This window comes from Colias eurytheme, chromosome 16, assembly GCF_061535395.1.
Source record: "Colias eurytheme isolate Ceu_HAF_F1 chromosome 16, ilColEury1 Martin Lab GWU primary, whole genome shotgun sequence".
Classification (NCBI taxonomy): Eukaryota; Metazoa; Arthropoda; class Insecta; order Lepidoptera; family Pieridae; genus Colias; species Colias eurytheme.
In genome coordinates, this window is record NC_142995.1 from 8,726,603 (window position 1) to 8,741,778 (window position 15,176).

Sequence of the window (15,176 nt, forward strand, 5' to 3'; positions counted from 1 at the left end):
TATTAGTGTAAATGAGAAGTTGTTTTCATAATAAATTATTTTATTTTAACCTTTCTTTGTTTTTTTTTTTGTGAGAAAGATCCAAGACATAGCATTACAAATTACAAATACAAATTACCTACCTGTTTACAAATTTGTTTTGTTCAAATTTGCAAACCACGGTGACTTTTTTTAGTAAAGTTACCTCTTTCATAATCGGCAAATGCCGATTAATCGAAAATCTCACATACAACTCTTTTTCAAATATTATGAAAGAAAAGCTTTAATTTTAAAAGTTACGAACAATTAATCTAAACTTGTTTAATGCATAAATTCAAAAGCTATTACACTACAGGTAGGTACCTATTTCAAATTCTACACCTTTTTCAAATTTTTCACTACATTATTTCTGCCTGGCAAGCATTTTTTTGTTTTCCAAGCGGATCCTACGCAAGCTAGCAGCAATAAAAATGTGACCACAAGCCAGCACACCAATAAACCCGACTCAGTAAGAACTTAATTAAGTTTAACACCCCGGTTCGCTCGCACGGAAGCGATTTGCACACGCCATTGACTGGTGGATTATATCGGATAGTTTTTAGAAACGATGCCTGTATTTTTGCGGTGCACACATTTATGTTGCGTAATGATGTGTCACAAATGACATGCAATATTTGCTCGTACTTTATCTTTTTCCAATTGTCTATGCTGGGTGCTTTTAAAATATGTGTTAACACAAAAAGATTTTGAACTTAATTGCACATACAATAAAGAGCGTGTGTGCCGAGCACACTTGTCAGAAGTGAAACTTCTTTGGCAAGATTCAAAGATAACAAAATCGTCGCATTACTTGATGACATGACGGTATTGCCATGATCTGAACTTGAAATTTTACTCTCAAAGCGCCTAAAGAAGTTTCACTTTAAATAATGTAATTGGTTTATTTAGTAGGTCCGTTTTTTTATTTAGTATCACAATCATTATCTTAACTAAAATTGTCGCTATGATTTAAACATTTAAGTTTAGTTTCAGAGCATTTTCAAATGTCATAATATAGGTATGTAGGGATTATTCCCTACATAACATAATTAAATATACCTACCTACATAATCTACCTACATAACATAAGTAAATATAATTTAATATTTGAAGTATTTGATAATGTTCTTTTCTAATACTAAGGTTCTAATTTACCAGCATAACTTTTATGAAGATTTCTAATTTAAATTAAAAAAGCAATGTAAACCAGTGTACACAATATCATATTCATAATGCGAAAAATCCCTCGCGTTTTTGCATCAAACTTCGTATTATGTTGAAGTACAAAATGTGATTCTCTTCATATTGAGTTTCAGCTCCGCCAGACCGTGTTATGTAGACATGTACATTAAGATGTACTAAAGTGCGATACGAGTTTTTCAAACATAAATCTTGTTTTGGACCTTATATTCTATACACTAAGGTGCTTTTTTGTAAGCAGTTCCTTTTATTAGTCCAATATAGCAAGATAATCTCATAAGCATTTTAAATTTGCTGACAACCCGAATGTCTGGAACAAAGACTGAAAATCTAACAAACTAAAACTGATTAAAACCTTCTATTATAAAACTACTAGCGGCCCGCCCCGGCTTCGCCCGTGGTACATATGAAAAATAGATGTTGGCCGATACTCAGACTTACCCGATATGCACAGAAAATTTCATGAGAATCGGTCCACCCGTTTCGGAGGAGTATGCAGACTAACATTGTGACACGAGAATTTTATATATAAGATATTATAGGATAATATGTAAGAGAAATCACGGTTAAATCTAGTAGAAGATGATTTATTTTCAACCGATGAATTGCATGTATCATTTGAAATTCTAACTTAATATTATAAATGCGAAAAAAAAAACTCTTTCTGTCTGTCCATCTCTTCTTCGCGCCTCAAGCAGTGAACACTGCTCTGATTTGGATGCAGTTGGTACAGAGATAGCATGACACCTGAGAAAGGATATAGGATAGGTTTTATCTCAGGAATCAATCGGAAATGAGAACTATAACTACGCGGGCGAAGCCGCGGGCGGAAAGCTAGTTGATAATTACTCAAAAAGCCTTTACTTAGAATTCTGAGCACCCTTATTGGGTGCTCAATTCATTTTTAAGTATTAAATTGAATCGATGAATATAGGTAATATAATAATATAATATACTAGCGGTCCGCCCCGGCTTCGCCCGTGGTACATATTTACGTTTTCTCTACATAAAAACCATCCTCGTACTTCAAGGAATATAATAAAAAAAGAATTATCTAAATCGGTTCAGCCGTTCTCGAGTTATGCGCTTACCAACACATTTTGCGATTCATTTTTATATATAAGAAGATAATATATAATATATAATATTTATAACGTATGTTTTTACCTGATATTTCCGTGAACTTCCATATATTCATCTTTAGGGCTTCGCGTTCAATTTACTTCTAATAAGCATCTCATTGGAGATTAATTTAGAAGAGTTAAAATTGGATTCGGAGTAAATATAGCTAATATATTAAATCAGTATTATTTTCACGTGCCTTTGAAAGTATTAAGGATGTATAGACGCTAGAAAAATTGCTTTTTATATGCAAATCTTGAAGACTTTCGAGTTTATACGCTGTGTATTAAAATATTCCAGAATAATTATTAGAAAACTAGATTTCCTCCCGCGGCTTTGCCCGCGTTTGCAAATGAAAACCCGCATAGTTCCCGTTCCCGTGGGATTTCCGGGATAAAAACTATCCTATGTGTTAATCCAAGTTACCCTCTATATGTGTGCTAAATTTCATTGTAATCGGTTCAGTAGTTTTTACGTGAAAGAGTAACAAACATCCATACATCCATACATCCTTACAAACTTTCGCCTTTATAATATATATTAGAATATTAGATTAAACTTTGATCTGGTACATGTGAATGACAAGTACAATTACTGAAAAGGAATAAAACTACATACATTACATACATTCATATAATTCGTGACGGTGCGTTTACATCCAACGAGCGAATGCTCATTGCGCCACTATGTCAAATTATTTTAGTCGTTTTTCTTTCGTTGTTCTTAGTGCGTTCGAAAAGATTCTATGCAATGTTCAAATACTGAAGAACACTGAATACAAGTTTTCGTTTACACTAAAAGATCACGAAAGAATGCTCTTGCTCTATCTCTAGCTCTATGTTCGTTTGATGTAAATGCAAGGTGGTAAATGTTAAAATACTTATGTAATGACGATTCGAAAGTGCTACTAAATAGTAGTCTAATTGAATAAATGAATGTTTGAGTTTGAGTTTGAGTTTGCATCGTAAGAAGAAAACATGTATAACGCTATCGCATTATGAATGTAAATAGGATATTTTCGTGTTTTTGTGCTCGGTAATGATTTTACAGTTCACAAGGATAAAACTATGAAGTTTCTTGCCGATTCTTCTCCATAGATATACTGCTTTCCGAATCGGTGTTAAAATACTTATGTAATGAACATTCGAAAGTGCTACTAAATAGTAGTCTAATTGAATAAATGAATGTTTGAGTTTGAGTTTGAGTTTGCATCGTAAGAAGAAAACATGTATAACGCTAACGCATTATGAATGTAAATAGGATATTTTCGTGTTTTTGTGCTCGGTAATGATTTTACAGTTCACAAGGATAAAAACGTGATTCAAATTATTAATTTTATCTCAAGTAAAATTATGACGAAAGATTTGGTTTTTGTTTATTTGTATCGGTTCAACTCAAAGGTTTTTTGATCGATTTGAATTTATTTTACACTAAGAAAGCTACATCTTTTCCGAGTAACTGAAAAGCGCTAGTTTAAGATGAAACTGAAATATAATTTCAATCGTGTTTTCTAAGTCTATGAGGCTGAGATTTTTTTTTTTTGTACACAGTAACAGATATTATATTGCTTTTTTTATAACGTTGTGTTAGATTCGTTAAGGAGAATGCGAGTGAAACCGCGGGGCACAGCTAATATTCTCTATAGCTGTAACGCTGTAAGGCATTCCATGTCCTCGTCATATTTGTCTGCAAAGACTTTCCTTTGTTACTGATGACAGCAAAGGGTTTCTTAGTAACATGAATTCTATCTTATTTGCACAATACGTCTGTTCGACCGTCTTATGTAGAGATGACAGGTGAAGTATGAGCCGTTTAAATTTTATATACGTAATACATTGTATACGAAAATAGCTTTCAACCTAATATTGTGTGGGCTATAGCACAATGAGGTGTTTTATATTTGTTTTAATAAAGAAATAAACATTTAAAAATTGATATAACTTTTAATTCCTTACTTTTTACATTAAGTACTTTATTATACTTGGGCAAAGGGGCAAAGGGCGCCAACAGTACTCCGCCATGCATCTCGATTTAGGGCAGCTCGTTTTATGTACATAGCTTTTAAATCTGAACCATATAAACTTTATTTTTACTATTTTATTTACAAAATATCTTACTACTATTAGGTACCATTATGTTCATTTCATTTATGATAATGAACCTTCTAATATTGATTTTACTGATATACATGTAATATGATATCTAGTTCATATTTTCCATACCAAAATCATAACGTTTACAAAGGAACGAAACCCAGGCTTATTCAGCTAGTTACAAGATCAGCGAAAAATCGGCTCATCTCAAATAGTTTCTGATCCGACCGACAGATAAGGGTATCTGTCAATATATTCACGTCTCCCGTAAATAAAAGCCAAGACAATATTCCTCTGAATTATGAGGTGACCCTTGCCCTATATGCCTCTAACCTATAAAATTATTGTATACATTCGATATGGGAAATAAAGGCTATTGTGACGTCATGATAGTGATCGAGTATGGCTAGAATCAGCTTATGGGCCCTTTTCACTATGGGCAGTGATGGGAGAGAGCTCTTTTTTAATTAATATAAAAACAATTGCATTTGGACCGAAAGATCAAGTCTTATTTCATTAATATTATTAAGTAGCATTTCTGTAACAAATACTTTTTAATTTTTTTAATACAAATTGTTATTTACTTAATTTTTTATTAAATCAGGCAGTTTATTCGTATTCGCCGTTCATCGTTTATCAAAGGAATGTTGGCAAATGTTTGTGCGTGCAATCACAATCGCCGAATACGCACATTTGTTGGGCCAACGCTGTCAATTGTGAAGATGGCCCATTAGGATTTGTGATGTTTGCGATTGGCCGTCGCTTATCGCTCTCTGATATTGGAGAGAGATTGTATCTGCTATCAACGGGTTATGTTTATTGGGTGCACAATTTAGATGCTATTTTGTTTTTATGTTGTATTCAAAATATGGGAGTTGTTCAGAGATGTTTTAGATGGTTTTGGTTGAAGTGGTTTTAAAATAATTGTTATCTATTACTTATTTATTATATTTTACGAGTAAATAGGAATGCTTATCATTTTCTGTTTTAAAAATGTTATTTTCTTCTGAATAACTGAGCATGAGTCAAAGCATTTCAGTCAATCAAATATTATAATTAAGGGTTAGGATAACGATCACGGACACTTGTAAAAAATTGATACAGGTACAACTTCCAACATCCTTAATTTTTGTTACAAAAATCAAAACTCTGAGTTGTTGTGACCATCGCCAACTTTGAAAATATTAACCCCGGTCCACACTCAGAACTTATATACGTTCTAAACGTTAATTTACACCCTTCCACAACATGAAATTCACAAATGCCCAGGAATCTATGCAGACAACCTCTATTTCAACAGAGTTACTGTTATCTAGTAAACAAATTACATTTGTAACTGACAAAATAACTCGCGAACTCACCATTCACAATCATATTAATGGCGAGATATTTTTAAACAAAACAAATTTAAATTTGGCTCCCAACAAAGTTTCCCGGGGTCGGTTGCTGTCCGCAAAACAATTTACAAAGTTGCGCATCGTTCTGAAGTTCCGGTAATTGTTTTATCGCGGATGTGTAATAAAAATTATGAACATTTTTAATTTATGCGCTCCGTGGCTTGATAGCCTTGGCGTTTCTTCTTACTAAAGTTCTTTTTTAGGGCTCCGGACCACAAAAACGGAACCCATAGAGGATCAATTCGCTGTCCGTTTGTATACCCTTTTTCTCAGGAGGGCGTGGAAGTATCAAACTGAAATTTATGTCAAGTACTCAAGTCTTCTTCGAAACCAGTGCAATCAAAATGTTTTTAACTTTGTTTCACGTAGAAAACCATGATTGTTGTAGGAGATAGTTAGAAAGCTAGAAAGTTATATAGGCAGCTTTTTAGAGTGGTATAATAATATCTCATTCCTGTAAGAAACCTTTAATAGTACAGGCATAGCTTCCATATTATGTATTATATTATGCAGTGGGTTGTCTTCATATTTATTTCAGTACTTTCTTGTGAATCGCGATGATATATCTCTTTTTATATGCGATGTTGTTCTTGTATGCAGCAGTATGCAGATTTGTCAAACCTGTGTTTTACTATACAGTGAAATAAAGATTAGAGTCGTTTAAATGAAATGGTTGGGTTTCTAACGGATTGAGTTCTGGTTCTATTCTAATACTATTATTATATTCTTTAATGGGGGCATTAGTTTGACTCATTTGATGGCAGTTAGCCTTCAATATACATATACTTCTACACGAGCTCTTCTCTATGAATATGGATATGTATAAAAATTTTGAAGTAGCGTGCATTCAGCATTAATCGTTTTGTTTAGGCAGCAGATCTAGAGTCATGTAGATCATTTTCATGCATTGCTTACGAGATTTACACTTCAGATGTTGGAATAAAAGACTAAATACTCTCACACATCTCTTTTTCTCATAAAATATATTATTTAACCCAAACGAAAGCAGGTAGCAGTGTTAACATAATTAAAAATAAAACACAAACACACCCAATGTACTTCATTTTCATGTCATTCAAACTTGTAATTACATTTTAAAACACAAGATAATAGCTGTAAGAAAAACTAATTTATGGCCGTATAAAAACATTCACAAGTACCTACCCCTTTAGCGACTAAAAGGGTTATTAGTACGTCAATATAAAAGTGCTCTAGTTATATTAAAATGAATATGGTTCAGTTAATGCCAATTTATGGTTTTAATTATGTCTTGTCACGCTTTCAGCATTGTAACTGTTAACAGGACATTAGAATAACTATTTAAATTACTTTTGTTTGAATGTAAAGTTTTTAATATGAATACATTATTATGATAATGAGTGAAATTAAGGTTTGAATGCATGATATTGTTTATTTTCATAATAAATGAAATGTATGAATATTAAAAAATGCTTACATGTGATCATTGACACGTGAAATAGAGGGCTTTATGATACGTGTATGGTTTACCAACACCAAAACTTCGCTTTATCTACATCTACACTAATATTATAAAGAGGAAAACTTTGTTTGTTTGATTGTAATGAATAGGCTCATAAACTACTGGACCGATTTTAAAAATTCTTTCACCATTCGAAAGCTACATTACATACAACACATTACATACATACAAAGCCACGAGTAATATAGGATAGGTTTTATCCCGGAAATTCCACGGGAACGGGAACTATGTGAGTTTTTCTTTGAAACCGCGGGCGGAGCCGCCGGCGGAAAGCTAGTAATAAGTAAAGTAGATGCTTTTTAATAAGTATTATATTCTCTCATATAACTGCATTAATTATTAATCGATATTGAGTTGATAATATATTAGAAGTTACTATTTATTGGAGCAATTGCCAGATAATTGAGGGTAGTTAGTAGAGTCGGATATTGATAACTCAATGGCTATGCACCGAGGTATCATTGTTACAAATTATGTATTCAGGGTGAAGATTTATAGCTGACATGAAGTATATCTGTAATGATATTTTATACAGATAAAGAATGTGGATATTTTTGTGATAATTTTTCTATTAACACTCTTTACTTTTAAAGTATCGTAATTTATGTAATAATGCCTCGTGTTTATGAAGAGGTAAAAAATCCGGTTTATTTTTTGATTTTATACAAAATAATTTTATCTCCAAATTATAGAACTTCTTGCTTCAAAGAAGTCATCAGCACTATTGTTACATACTAGCCGTTCGAACCGGGATAAAAATGAAATGAAATATATGCCTATGTGACTCAAAAAAATGTAGTTTTCTGCTGGTAAAAAAATTTTTGAAATCCGACCTGAACTTTCTGTGTGAAAACATTACAAATACATACAAAACAATTGTTTCCTCTTTATAATATTGCTTAAAACAGACACAGCTAGTCCCTAACTTATTCACCCGAAGGGAGCAAGCCAAGATTGTAGTAACGAGGCAGATCCTGCAAGGAGACGACTTGTGCCTTTTTTATCTTAGTCCCTGAGGACTTGTCTAATATGGCGTTTTGTTTGTCAGCATTCTACTGTCATAGAGAATGCGAAATGTTTTGTTTATTTTGTACCAAAAGGCTTTAGATGATAACGTTGGAGAGAAACTCAATCCATCATTCGATGTATCAATATTTTCATGTATGAGGTATTGTGTTTTTTGTATTAATGTATTGTTTTGTTCGTGATAAATGAAACCTTAGACTTACCTTTTTTTTTATAGTGGGGAAATCTTCCAAAGATACCCACGGCCCCCGGGGAAGGAGCCGTGGGTTATGTCGGATTCTTACCGACTAAAACTGTGTTCCGTCGAGCCGCTTTAATGATGGGGCCGCCGCTTTAAGGAATTCTTCCGCGACACCTTAGACTTACCTAGCTTATTTTAATGTATGCTTATCACTTTATTTGTTAATTTGCTCTGAGTATTCCTTTTTTTAATTCGCATTTTAAACTGAAATTAGTGAGTTTTTTTATAAAATACTAGACAGCCTAAAACACGAGTTAAGTCATTAATTAATAAGTTCATCGTATCATCAAAACAAACAGCACTATGAAAGTCGGTCTTTTAAAAAGGATACTCTTTATATGAATATTCCCATAGTATCGTAACTATTTGATAATACCCTATGAGAACAGAAATTATCAGAATTCTGACACCATTCCAAGCTCCTCCTGATAAATTCCATACAACATGACTCAATAAAATACCCAATCCATCGTACCTGTCATTCTCGACATTTAATTTTGTTTGTGTTTCATGTATTCCTACAAATAGTATAGTAGACTTTTCAATATATACTATACTAGCGGTCCGCCCCAGCTTCGCCCGTGGTACCTACTTGTTTACATTTTTTTCATAAGAACCATCCTCGTACTTCACGGAATAGATTCCGCAGCGCACGCGATGACAGAATTTTTGGATTTTTTTACACCTTAGGTTACATTATTACATTGTTTGTAAAGATCTCTAATTTTTTTGAAAATGCTTTATAGCCTATGTTGCTCAGTGAAGATGCAGCTTTCTAATGGTGAAAGAATTTTTGAAATCGGTCCAGTAGTTTATGCGTGAAAACCATACATACATACCATAGATACATAATTAGGTACAAACCTTTCCCCTTTACCTATAGATAGGGCTGTCGAAAATCAGCACTGGTGGCTGTCCTATACCGTAACTACCTTACTTTTCAACATTCAGATGGAGCCTTAAATTCAGTTGATATATTAATAATTATTATGTTGAACCGCCTTTTCAGCATAATATATTAACTATTTAACAACTCATTTATTTCCCTCAGTGTTAATTGCAAATCTACTCGATTTATGTAAGTCCTGTGTCTCCGCATAATCTTTATTATTTGATTGATGGACAATATCCTTCTTATAGATATAATGCTGAGAATCTATCGCAGTAAAGTATCGCATAAATGGTAGTAGAATTCATTTTACTTATTTTCAAAATACTTTATTCCTGTTTTCCATAGGTACCTGTAACAAATGAATACGCAATACTAAAACAAAATATAATAATAGCTTAATACGATCAATAAAATCCATTAATGTTAAACTAGTTAGGTACTTTATTCAAGAACATGTATGTCATTTTGCAAGCAACTTCACTTGATATTCTTATAATGGCATCTCTTGAAGTCTTATCTCGAGCACAAACGTTTGATCATAATCACATTTGCCTCGTTCCGTGAAGGAAGATCTTCATAGCGTTGTTATTTTTACCTGAATCAACGTTTTTAGTTTTATACAAAATATAAAGAAATACGTGTAAGTGGTATGTAAAGGCAAAAGTCACTTTAAATAAATAGGTGGGCTGAGTATATAACGGTGAAGGAAAACATCGTGAGGAAGCCGACATGTCGAAGAATCAAAAGTTCAACAATATGGTGACATCTGCCAAACCTTGAGTTCGAATTTACCTTTGTGTACTTATAATAATTATTAATAATGAAATAAAATAAACAGGTAACAGTCTGTTGGGATTCTATAAAATGAGTTAAACGATGAACTCATAAACCGCTGTACCGATTTTCATTCTGCTTTTGCAAATGGATACTGAGTCTCAAGGAAGATTTTTGTATTATAATTTATTAAGTTGAAGAAAACGCAAGCAAAGCCGTGGGCGGTAATCTAATTATAATGTAAACATTTTATGACGTATATAGAATTTGCGAGGTTAAATTTCCACACTGTTAATTTGCTATTAGTAAACTAATTAGAAACGCATCCATTCAGACGATTACTGTTTACATGTTTACCGAAACTATCTCAGTGTGAAATCGCCCTATTTGAAGCGTTTATTTATATGTGCATTAGAATAAATTATTTAGTTTATTTCAAGCAACGTTGAACGCTGTTTGATTTATTTTGTGTAACATCTGTATTAGTATAATAAGTAAATATTATATTTAATAATTAGTGAAGAATGTGTTTGTGCTTATGTAAGCATAGTTTTGTTTTCAGATAAGCTTCCGATCATTGTGAGTGAAATATTCATACTTTGTAAACAACTCACTAATGACTAAAATATTTATAAAAAGTAGATGTGGAGCTATATTTTTTTAAATACTAATTAAGTCTAAAAATTTCTAGATTTCAATCATATTATGAAAACGCGATTGGATTGAAACATAATTAACACTATTATAATATATTTTTATATTCTGATCGTAACCATACTCCAAATACGTCAATTTTAATAAAAATAATGTATACCCATATAAAACGACACGCTAAATATTATCCATTATAAAATAAAGTAGGTAATTGATATTCCACATAAACAAATCAACATTTTACCCCATATAATATTTCAATATACATTAATTTATGTACTCGCTTATAGACTCGCTTCTCTGAGAAATATAACGTGACAGGTTTCACACGTCGAATTACGATATCTCTCAGGAATATCTTGAAAATCGCAAACACTTCACTTTTATAAGATATCTAATAAAAATGCTTGAAGAAAATGTGTAAATACATTTTAATACTAAGTACGTGGGATCCTCATTACTTTTCTTCATTGTTACTGACGTTCATCATTGTCATGCCCAGAATTGTTTCCAAAAGCCTCTTGTAGGCCTTAAGCCAAAAGCATCTTGACAATAATTATCATAATATGTCGATCTTTTTAACACGCTCTTATTGCTTTCATTTGTAGGTACCTATGTTTTTATGATTCGATTTAGACTGACCGATTTAATTCAAACTTTGCGCTTATCTAGAATCGGTGACAATTCAATAATTTCTTGAGTTTATCTTATAAGAGAGTGTTTGTAGATCACATTTCTGACATTCTGTTCTTTATATAATGGACATAGTAGCGGACCTAATAAAATTGTTAAATATGTATATTTCACTAATTACTACCAAGATAAATTAAAATATAGAATATTAAAACACAAAAAGAAAGGAAAATAATGAACGTTTATTAAATAATAATTAAACTGACCATTTAATATCTCAAGTTGTTACATTTATAAATCCTTTGACTTGAGATTTAATTAACATAAAACTTACCTTGATTTTTTCTGATTACATTCTCTTATTAAATTTCATTTAGGACGCCTTCCAGTCAAAGCACCTGGAAAAGAAATAATAAATTCATCATTCTTTAAAGTAAAAAAATATATAAAAGTAAACACCCTTTTCATTAAAATTTATATGAATTATTAATTAACCGACTTCAAAAAAAAGGAGGAGGTTATCAATTCGGCCGGTATGTTTTTTTTTTTTTTTTTTTTTTATGTATGTACACCGATTACTCGTGGTTTCTGGACCGATTTACGTGATTCTTTTTTTGTTCGATGCGGGATGGTGTCGAATTGGTCCCATAAAAATTTTATTCGGATAGGCCCAGTAGTTTTTATTTTATGAGCATTTTTGTCTGTATTTGTAAATGTTGCAAGACGTGCAAGTTTGAAGTCGGTTGTTTTTAACGCAGTTATTGACTTGTATTTTAAATATTACTGTGCTGTACTGTGTTTTATTATAAAACCAAAAGCAATTTTTTCTGTAGCTTATAATATAAATAAATATTTCGGGACAATTTTCACACACGGCACGATCTGATCCCATACTAAGCTTTCGCTTGTGTTATGGAAACCAGATGGCTGATAAACATACATATATAATTTTAAATAAATACTTATATAGATAATTAACACCCAGACTTAGAGCAAACATCTATGTTCATCACACAAATATTTGCCCCGGGTGGGGATCGAACCCTCTGGCTTTGAAGGCAGGGCCACTACCAACCAAGCCAACCGGCTAGTCGATATATTAATCTGGTACATAAGCTACAGCACTTGCAAGTATCCTAAAAATCCATTTAGTGGTTTTTGCGTAAAAGAGTAACAAACATCCATCCATCCACACAAACTTAAGATAGAAAAAATACATAGAAAATGCACGCTCGTATATTTCCATATAATAAACTAGCTTTCCACCCGCGGCTTCGCCCGCGCTTTCAAAGAAAAACCCGTTCCCGTAGGATTTCCGGGATAAAACCTATCCTATGTCCTTTCTCGAGTATCAAAATATCTCTATACCAAATTTCATGCAAATTGGTTCAGCAGTTAAGGCGTGATTGAGTAACAGACAGACAGACAGAGTTACTTTCGCATTTATAATATTAGTATGGATGAATATTCAAGTTCATATAAAGCTATGGTATACGATAATTTGACACGAACATGATAAATAAATTCATAATTCACACGACACGTTCTATATCTTGAGAAACTTATGAACTTCTACACGGATTTTTATTTATTACCTACTAGCAGTTCGCCCCGGATTCGCCCGATTCGTGTTAACTATAATATAATAGACCAACTCTGCTCTAAAGGTTTTTTTGGACTTTCCATATTCTTTATAGCTTATTCCATAGAGCATTGTCTAATTATACAGGGTTACTTGTAAAACACCAGCAACCTCGCAGGACAAGATAGCAAACATCATAAGTAACATTTTGTTCAACGACTATTGGCATAACGCAATAAATTATTTTTAAATGATTTTTAAGCTATTATTGTACTGTCCTAACATTAATTGTAAGTGTTCTATTCATTATCGAAAGGACGACGCGACGCCCGCGCACGCTTCTTCCCCCTCTCGTTCGCTTCATGTTTACGTAATTTTTGGGATGCGCGTAGAGTTTATAATATTCAAACGGAAAATTAAATGAATATTTATTTTTGAACGAAAATAAAGTCTAAAAAATTATCAAAAGTCGTAGAACAAATGTTGTTACTTATGATGTTAGCTATCTTGTCCTGCGAGGTTGCTGGTGTTTTACAAGTAACCCTGTATATCCAGTTATAAATTTTCAGTGTTGTAAACGTATGAATAAAATTAATTTGATACTGTCAATTGTGTTTGATATTATCTGCTCAAATTCAATTTGCACTAAATCCTTCACAACGAAGTATTTATATTTGAACTATTTTTGAAATATCTATCCTGTTTGCGAAAAATTATCAGGAAATTAGTTGAAATAATGTTTTTAAAAACAATTTACTATTGGACAACTATGGATTTTCACATAAATTACTATTTCAACATATATTTCTTTAAGTGACCAAGTACCTAACATGAAAAGAACCTTCGTCTTTTTAACAGATATAAAATAATTTTATTAAAAATTAAACCGTTTATAAGTCTTCGTGTTATGTGTGGGTTTTAATTTAATGAAGAGGAATTAACAAGCGTGGGACAAACCCTTTCATTATATCCGGGATTCAAATGTAAATATTCCGTATTTTAATCCCATCTTAAAAAGTATATGAACTAAATTAAATAAGAACCGGCCAAGTGCGAGTCGGACTCGCGCACCGAGGGTTCCGTACATTGCTGTTTCTTTTGATTGCGTTGACATAGAAGTTTGATTTTGTTACAGCTTAAAGGTATTATAAACCTGAGTATTTGGTATGAATTTCAATTTAATACCTCTACGCGTTTATGAGGAAATGTGTAGTAAGTTTAAAATTATTAAAAAAAATATATTATGTGATGTAACTAAAAATTTATGGTTTTCGTAATTTTTCCTTTGTCTATGCTATAAGACGTTGCTTCGTACCAAATTTCAAGATTCTGAGTTCACGGGAAGCACCCTGTAGGTTTTGATTCCCTTGCAAGTGTCGAAAATTTGCGGCATAAACGGCTGTATCTTTTGATTGCGTTGGCTTAGAAGTTTGATTTTTTCACAGCTTCAAGGGACAGTAGACTTGAGTAATTGATATAAATTTCAGCTTCATACCTCCACGCGTTCCTGAGAAAAAGGGTCTTGACAGACGGACGGACGGACGGACGGACGGACGGACAGACGGACAACAAAGTGATCCTATAAGGGTTCCGTTTTTTTTCCTTTTGAGGTACGGAACCCTAAAAATAAAAAAGGTATGAAATGAAAAACATATTTTATTTAAAAGCTAATTTCGAGTGCCTGTAGCATAAAAAGGGTTGATGCGTGCAAAATTAAAAAAATGTGAGTCTATAAAAATACTCATGCAATTTAAACATGAACCTTTTTTTATAATTTTTAAGCAAGCAAGCAAAAGTTATTTTTATTATCGGCTACCATTTTGTTTTTGTTGATCTTTATTATATCTATGAGAAATTACAAACTATTCTTCTTTAAAAGATAATGTCTGTAAAATATAAAAAATGTGATGATGATCCCATCTCACGTAGAGTCGTAGAGAATCTTTTGTCCTATATAGCTTAAAACTATACCGGTACGTTAATATGGTTTCATGAAAAACCCACATTACCAACTTACATAAAAGTTAAAATAGACTGCAGAGG

At 32.4% G+C, this 15,176-nt stretch overlaps 1 protein-coding gene across 1 annotated transcript in view; it reads right to left on the minus strand.

The window, feature by feature from the left end:
• Nucleotides 1-15,176, minus strand: part of LOC149901973 (zwei Ig domain protein zig-8-like) — a 298,586-nt gene that overhangs the window by 207,006 nt on the left and 76,404 nt on the right. Inside the window, exon 2 of the mRNA XM_090110922.1 lies at nucleotides 11,886-11,949. The gene's annotated coding sequence lies outside the window, so the exon portion shown is untranslated. The remainder of the gene's footprint in view (nucleotides 1-11,885; nucleotides 11,950-15,176) is intronic.